This window comes from Triticum dicoccoides, chromosome 7B, assembly GCF_002162155.2.
Source record: "Triticum dicoccoides isolate Atlit2015 ecotype Zavitan chromosome 7B, WEW_v2.0, whole genome shotgun sequence".
Lineage (NCBI taxonomy): Eukaryota > Viridiplantae > Streptophyta > Magnoliopsida > Poales > Poaceae > Triticum > Triticum dicoccoides.
The window spans coordinates 568,904,403-568,912,665 of NC_041393.1; positions in this window are offsets into that span (position 1 = coordinate 568,904,403).

Genomic DNA, 8,263 nt, shown 5'->3' on the forward strand with positions numbered 1-8,263 from the left:
TCAAACGCAAACACAGTGTCCAAAAGGTTGCCATTCGGGTAGTATTTTGACTTGAGTATCCTAGCACAAAGGCTATTTGGGTTCTGGACCAGCCTCCAGCTCTGTTTGGCAAGTAGAGCAATGTTAAAGAGGTGCATGTCCCTAAAACCTATTCCACCCGCTCTCTTCGGCATCGTCATGCGTTCCCATGACATCCAGTGAACCTTACGGTGTCCATTCTCATCCCCCCACCAGAAATCGCGAATCAGCTTCTCGTATTTATCGCAGAAACCTTTAGAAAGGAGGAAAACACCCATCGTGTAGCAAGGTAGAGCTTGGACGACTGATTTGACATGTACTTCCTTTGCAGCATATGCCATATACTTTTCTGACCAATCATTACATCTTTTCTGAAATCTATCCATGATAGGCTGGAAATTATCATCCTTCATTCTCCCTTCTGGGGTCGGGAGTCCCAAGTACTTGCTCTCAAAGGACGAAGAGATAACTCCCATTGTGCTCTTGATCTCTTCCCTAGTTTCAGCAGGGCAAATCTCACTGAATAGAATAGAGCATTTGCTCTCACTAAGGAGTTGGCCTGTACCCTTCTGAAAGATTTCCAAGACTCTTCGGATGACTCTTGCTTGATCCACTGTTGCCTTAAAAAAGAGAAGGCTATCGTCAGCAAATAGGAGGTCTGAGATGCCCGGGCTATTCCTCGCGATTTTAAGGGGTGTTAGGTTCCCATCACTAATTTCCTTGCATAGCAGGTTAACCAAGCCATCAGAAACAAAAAGAAATAAGTACGGGCTGAGGGGATCTCCCTGTCTACGACCTCTAGATGGCGTGAAAGGTTCTAGCAGCTCACCATTGCACCTGACCGAGTATCTAACTGACCGTACACACTGCATAACCCAGCTCGTCCACCTCTTATCAAAACCGGTTTTCAGCAGCACCTCCTCGAGGAAATACCAATCTACCCTGTCATATGCCTTGGCGAGGTCCAGTTTATATGCACAATGAGTATTATGGGTGTTCCTGTTGTGTTGTATCTTATGGAAGCACTCAAAAGCAATGGTGGCATTATCTGTAATAATCCTGCCTGGGAAGAACGCACTCTGGGTCTCTGAAATGATACCATCCAGCAAGGGGCGTAACCTGTTCATTAGGCACTTTGAGATCACCTTGTACAGAACGTTGCATAAGCTTATAGGCCGGTAATCTCTCAGTGATTGTGGGTCCGTACTCTTGGGGATGAGTACAATCACCGTGTCATTAATCCCTTCCGGTAAGTGGCCATTATCAAAAAAACTCAGAACGCCTTTGGTAACGTCATCTCTGAGAAGATCCCAGTTTCTTTGATAGAATCTCGCAGGAAATCCATCCGGCCCAGGAGCTTTAAGGGGACCGATCTGAAACAGAGCGTCACTAATTTCCTCCGTTGTGAAGTTTTTTGTTAGCTTTTTGTTCATGTCCTCGGTCACCCTCTTTTCAACAAGCTGCAGAATTTCATGTGGCCTCACTTCTGCTTCTTTTTCATATAGGCTTTGAAAAAACTGCCGCGCCATCACCTTGATTTCCTCTCTGTTCTCCTTCCAAACACCTGTGCTATCTTTTAGCTCGTAATATCATTCTTTTTCTTTCTCCATGTTGCTTTTCTCTGAAACCAATTTGTATTTCTATCACCCTCTCTAAGATACGTAGCCCGCGATCGCTGTCTCCACATGAGCTCTTCTCTCAGAAGCAACTCATCCAATTCCTTCGAGTATTTCTTGATGTTTTCTTGCCGTTCGACTGACCTGGGTCCGCTCCAGAGGGCACAAAGTTTACTCCTTATCACTGCTGTTTGTTTGATCACAGAGCCAAAATCTCTGTCAGCCCAAGAAGCCAAAGCGGACTGCATCAGCTTTAGTTTAGCTCCCACGTCCTGAAGGTTTGTAGCCGATCCATTCCTACTCCAAGCTGCGTTAATGGTTTTCTGCAAGGTATCCAGTCGCTCCCACATCTGCTCGTAGCGGAACTGCCTACTCTTTCTTTCCCCTATGGGTCTCCACTCCTTTCTTTTTCCTACACGCAGCAACACAGGCAAGTGGTCTGATCTGGAAGAGCAGATGTGCTCAATCGAAGCATCTCTGAAGTAATCTGACCACTCCGGCGAGGCGACCCCCCTGTCCAGTCTGGTTTTAACATTCCTCCATCCCTCTTGTTTGTTGTCAGAAGTCCAACTTGGGCCTTTAAAACCAAGGTCAAAAAGGTTACAAACAGATAAAGCCTTTCAAAAAATTTCCATTAGCCGTTCTGATCTTTTTGTAGCTGAGAAGTGCTCTGATTGCCACATCGCCTCATTAAAATCCCCCATCATCAGCCATGGTGCGTTTGAGTTACTTTTTAGTCTCCTCATCAATTCCCACATGAGATGCCTATCACTTGCTTTCGGTTCACCATAAACAAAGGTACAACGCCACTGCAAACTCAAAGAGTGAAAACGCACTAACACATCGATGTACCTCGGGCCAACGGCAAGCTTTATTACTTCCACACTTTCATCATAGAAGAGCACAATACCAGCACCTTTTCCTATGCCGGGTTGCGTGATACAATGCCTGAGGCCAAGCCTCCACTTTAACTTATTGACGTAGGAATTGCTTTGCCGCGTCTCAGAGAGGAACACAAGCTTGGGCTTGTATGTGTGCACTAGGCACACTAGTTCCTGAACTGTCCGGGGTTGCCCCAAGCCCTGGCAGTTCCAGCTGAGGAGACTCATTTCTCCTGACGGGCGTCGCCATTCGCGCTCGTCAGAGTACCGATGGCCCCAGGATCGGTTGCCGCCTTTCCACCTTGCTGACCTATGCCTTGCTTCTCCTCTTGACCGCTACACAACTTCTTTCTGATCACAAGTTTGCCTGAGCTACTCTCACTCCCTATTTTCTCTCCATCTAGAGTTCTATCCTGCCTTTTGCCTAGAGCAGATTTCACAATCTTTACAGCCCTACTTTCAGTAACATTAACAATGGATTCAGAGCGACTATGACCCCTATGTCCACTGCTTGTAACTCTTGACCCTAGAGTACCTTTTCCACCATCCTCAGTGTTGACATTACTTGGTGTTGCACTCCCTGAAGCTGAATTCTTGTCTTTGACATTGTTCAGGGTTTTCTTAGTTTCGTCAGGATCAACCTTTGAGTCCTCCAACAACGGTTTTCCACTGCCCCAATTTCCAGGGGTCTTCCATCATCACCTGGGGCGGAACGAGTGTTAGTGTTTGGGTACTGGGTGCCAACAACAGTTGGAGCTGGGTCGCTAGTGTCGGTGAAGGGCGGCATATCCCCTCCTGTTGCTGCTCCAGACACTATCTTGGGGTCATGCACCACCCCCTCAGCCTTGTCCTGCAAGTGCTCGGAGCTGGTGTGCGGCGGTTCGAACTTGCGATGTTTCGTTTATACATCAGCGTAGTTACCACTAGGCAAAGAACCACTTGTTGTTTGCAAACCTCTTTTTCCTCTTTTATTGTTTCTCCAGGTCGCGAGATTTTTTCTCCCTTTTCTTGCCCTTTTTCATTTTTCTTTTCTTTATTCCTTTTTCTTTTTTTCGTAAGTGTGCAATTTTTTTATCCAATGAACCTTTATCAAATCGATGAACTTTTTTAAAAATTCGATGATTTTTTTTTCAAATTCCATGATTTTTTAAAAACGTGAACAATTATTGAGAACCTGAACAAAAATTTATATACGATGAGCGATTTGCAAATATACACTAAACATTTTTCCGGTGTACAATGAACAATTTTTAACTACACAGTGAACATTTTTGTGATATGCATTGAAATAATTTAAAACATATTTATACATTCTTTTGATATAATATGAACAATTTTTATACATTCAACATTTTTGTAATATAATCTGAACAATTTTTAACTACACATTGAACAATTTTGTGATATGCGCTGAAAAACCATTTAAATACCCATTGAACATTTTTTTATGTACATTGAACAATTTAAAATAGTGAACAAAATTTGAAAAAGTGAATAAATTTGGAAAACTATGAACACATTTTGAAATCACGAACAAAAAACGAAAAATGCATTTTTAAAATTCCATGAACTTTTTTCAATTTCAATGAACTTTTTCTAGATTTCAATGAACCTTTTCTAAATTTCGACAAACTTTTTTCAAATTTGATGAACTTTTTCCAACTTTGATGAACTTTTTTTCAAATTCGTTGAACTTTTTTTTAGTTTGAACAAACTTTTTTGATATTGATGAACTATTTTTCAAAATTGATGAACTTTTTTGAAATTTGTGAACTTTTTTAAAATCAATGATTTTTTTAGTTCGTTAACCTTTTCAATTCGTGATTATTTTGAAATCTGTGAATTTTCAAATTTCGTCCCAAAAAAATTACGTTTCCCAAAATCTGTGCGCAATAAATAGCGCGACTTTAATTATTCTTAATTCATGCGCGCTGAAAATATGCATGATTAATTGTTTGCACTAGTGGTTAGTCGACTGGAACATGTACTGGAGGTCGCTTGTTCGAATCCTCACGGGAGCAACACTTTTTAGTGTATTTTTTTGTGGTATAGATGGGATTTTTTTTGTGGTATAGAAGGCGTGTCGTGGGCCGGCCCAGCAGGCGCAGCTGTGAACGCCAGCTTCCTGAACCGGCGCTTAAGGCGCCGGTTAGGAGCTCCCAATCTCTGCCATGTTTTAGCTGACGGGTTCGATCAGCCTTGCATCACAACGTGGGTGGGCTGCAGCCTGGGCTGGACCGAGGCTCCCGGAAACGGTCAAAGTACTCCTCCACAGTCAAAAGGACCAGCGGATTCTGAAGAGAGAGGAAGAGAGTCAAACTCGAGCTTAAAATCTCACGGATGCGAATGCGCGCAGATTGCTAGGTGAGAGCTCATCGGAGCTTGGCCGGAGTAATTCTTCCTTCATTCATTGGCATGCAGGGATCCAAAGGGCGGCGCGAGCGGCGCCGTGTGCATGCACACGCTCGCTGCAGGCTTTGATTTGTTCCCGCTTCCCGGCGAGCTCTCACCTCTAAAGCCTCTATAAAAGAGCAACACGGCACTCGTTCTCTACGCAGACGCAGCACCACAGTCTACTCCAGGCAAGAGAAGCTTCTGCTTACGACCGATCCAGGAGAGAGAGATGGGTGGCAAGGGCGGCGGTGGAGGTGGCGGCAACGGGGGAGGAGGTGGCGGCGGCAAGGGCGGTGGCGGTGGCGGTGGAGGTGGAGGCGGCAGGAGCGGTGGAGGGGGAGGAGGAACGAAGGGAGGCGGAGGCGGATCAAAGGGGTCAGGCGGCAGTGGAGGCGCAGGGAAGTCGTCCGGCACGAGCGGTGGCAGCGGTGGTATGATGAAGGCGCCCGGCGGTGACGGCGCCTACATCTCCCGTCCCGGGCTCGAGTCCAACCCGCAGGGCTACTTCCAGGGCCTCCACGGCGCCGGAGGAAAGTAGCCGGAGACTGGGAGCGCTCTTCCCGTCTTCCGTCCGTCAGTCAATCAGTCAGTCGAGCTTCTCGTCACTCGTCAGCAGCTTAATTCGGCCATGCATGCATGTTTACGCATTGGCTTCTAAATAATGTAACCCCGTGAGAGCAGCCTGCATGCTAGTCCAAGTCGGTCTCGTTCGCAGCGTTCGCTTGATTGTAATGGAAGTACTCATGAACCATGCAAGAAATGATCGTGGAAATTAAGTCATCGATTGTACGTACTTCCTCCGTCCGAAAATACTTGTCATCAAAACAAATAAAAATGAGTGTATCTAGAACTAAAATATGTCTAGATACATCTCCTTTCATCCATTTTGATGACAAGTATTTACGGACGGAGGGAGTACGTGTTTGGTTGATCGTGTGGTGGGCTTTTCGTACTCATCGCCTTCGTATCTGGTTGATCGTGTGATGGCCGTTTCATACTCATTGACTCATTGCCATATCGTGAGTTCGTGACTGCGACCGATCTTTTTCTAAAATGCAGAAGTGCGACCGATCAATTTATCGCCGGTAAGCAATTTTGGATGCATGCCATTTCCAGACAACGAAGTTAATCGAATTACTCCGTACTGCGCTTGCTTAAGCATTGCATCTGATGAAAATACTTTCTGCCTACTCATTACAAGATATGAATTTGGCGCACATGACTAAGTCAACTTCTTCTGCAACACCAACATCAAAAAGTGATACTCGTCATCACGCTGGCGTCTCCATGTCAAGCCAGAGAGGGCTAACAATGTCTTGGGCGTTGCGTCAATAATGTTTTTTGGCTCCGATGATGTTTCTGATGAATAAATAGGCAGTTTTTTGATTAAATTAATCAATGAATAAATCATGAGCATGACATGGATGTTAGAATATATATAACCGTATTGTTTTGTATAGTTATACGGTTGTATATGTGTAGTCCTTGTATAGGTGTCCGTATATTATACGATACGAACTCTGCCTTGTAACCTATATATATAGATCAATACAAGGCACCACAATGTGTGGTTTCCCCAATCTTACATGGTATAGAGCCTAAAAACCTAACCCTAGCCTGTGCCGCCCTCCTCCTCCTTCCGCTGCCGCCGAAACCACCACCTCTCTCGCCGCGGCGCCCACACCGCCGCCTCCATGTCGCAACCCGACGCTGACGCGACGAACCAGGCGTTGGCCGCCGCCAAGGAGCGCCAGGACGCCGAGGCTGCCGAAGCCGCCAAGGCAAAGCTGCCTCTCGCGACCGCCGCCGATGGATCCGGGACGAGCGCGAGGTCCTTCTCCTTGACCTCGCTGCACGCCCAAGCCGTCGGTATCCACTCCATCAAAGGCCACGTTCCCGTCGAGCTCGCGCTTGACACCGGCGTTCACCGGCAGTGGCGCACCTTCTTCCGCGCCGCTTGTCGCAAGTACGCCCTCCTGGATCACCTCGACTTCGATGCTCCCGACGCGCCGAACCCGGAGTGGTCTCTCCTCGACGCCACCGTCGTCTCTTGGCTCTATGGGTCTGTCTCTCTCAGTATCCTCAATGCCGTCATGACGCCCGGCGACGATCCCCTCGCCGTCGATCTCTGGAACAACATCAACGGTCTCTTCAACGACCACAAGATCAATCGCCAACTCCACCTTACGGCCGAGCTCGGCGATGTCAAGATGGAAGAGATGAGTATGGCCGACTATCTCCAGAAGGTCAAATCCCTCTCCGACGGGCTTGCAGATCTTGGCGCCCCCATTGACGATGCCGAGATGGTGGTCCACTGCCTCAACGGCCTCTCCGAGCAATACGAGTCCGCCGCCGATCTCTTCTCCCTCATGCCCGGGATGACCTCTGCGCAGTGCCGCTCGTTGCTTGCGCTCCAAGACATGAAGCGCAAAAACCGCCGCGCCCGCAACTCAGACACGGCCCTCTTCACCAACACCGGCAACCCTGGCAAGGCTCCTGGAAAAGGAAAGAAGAAGAAGAAGAAGGCCGCCGCTGGAGTCACCAAGGAGACCCCGGCGCCCGCGACCCCGCAGTCTGCCACTCCTTCCTGGCCCTCACCGCAACATCCCTGGAACAACGCCATCCAGATGTGGCCCTATGGCCAAGGGGGGCTGCTCGGTCGCGCGCCGCCCGGCTATGGCGTTGCTCCCGGCTACGCGCCCCAGCACACCCCGTCGCCGCATGCGTTCTACGCCCAGAACCCGTACGGCGTTGCTCCCTATGGTTACGGCTACGCCCCTGGACAGCTCTCCTATGGCCTCCCCGGCACTGCTCCATCATCACCGGCCTCATCTTCGGCTTCATGGGACCAGGCCGCGCTCATGCATCAGTTCCAAACCATGGGGCTGCAAGCACCCTCCAGGGAGTGGGTGATGGACACCGGCGCCTCCTCCCACTTTGCGTCCGATCCCGGTATGCTCACCTCTGTGTCCCCCCCCTCCTCCTCTCGTCGTGTTGTCATTGTCGGTGACGGTTCCACTCTTCCAATCACCGGTACCGGGCATGCACGTCTTCCTATTTCTACTACCTCTCGCCCTCTTTACCTTCGTAATGTCTTAGTAGTTCCTAACATAGTTAAAAATCTTTTGTCTGTTCGTCAGTTCACCATTGATAATCGTGTATCCGTCGAATTTGACCCTCTTGGTTTGTCTGTGAAGGATCTTCTATCCAGGACCGAGATTCTCAGATGCAATAGCTTCGGAGCTCTCTACTCCATCCGCCCTTCCTCTACCAACCAGCCACACGCCTTCCTCGTCGTCGATGCAGCACTCTGGCACCGTCGGCTTGGGCATCCTGGGCAGCCCGTCATGGAGT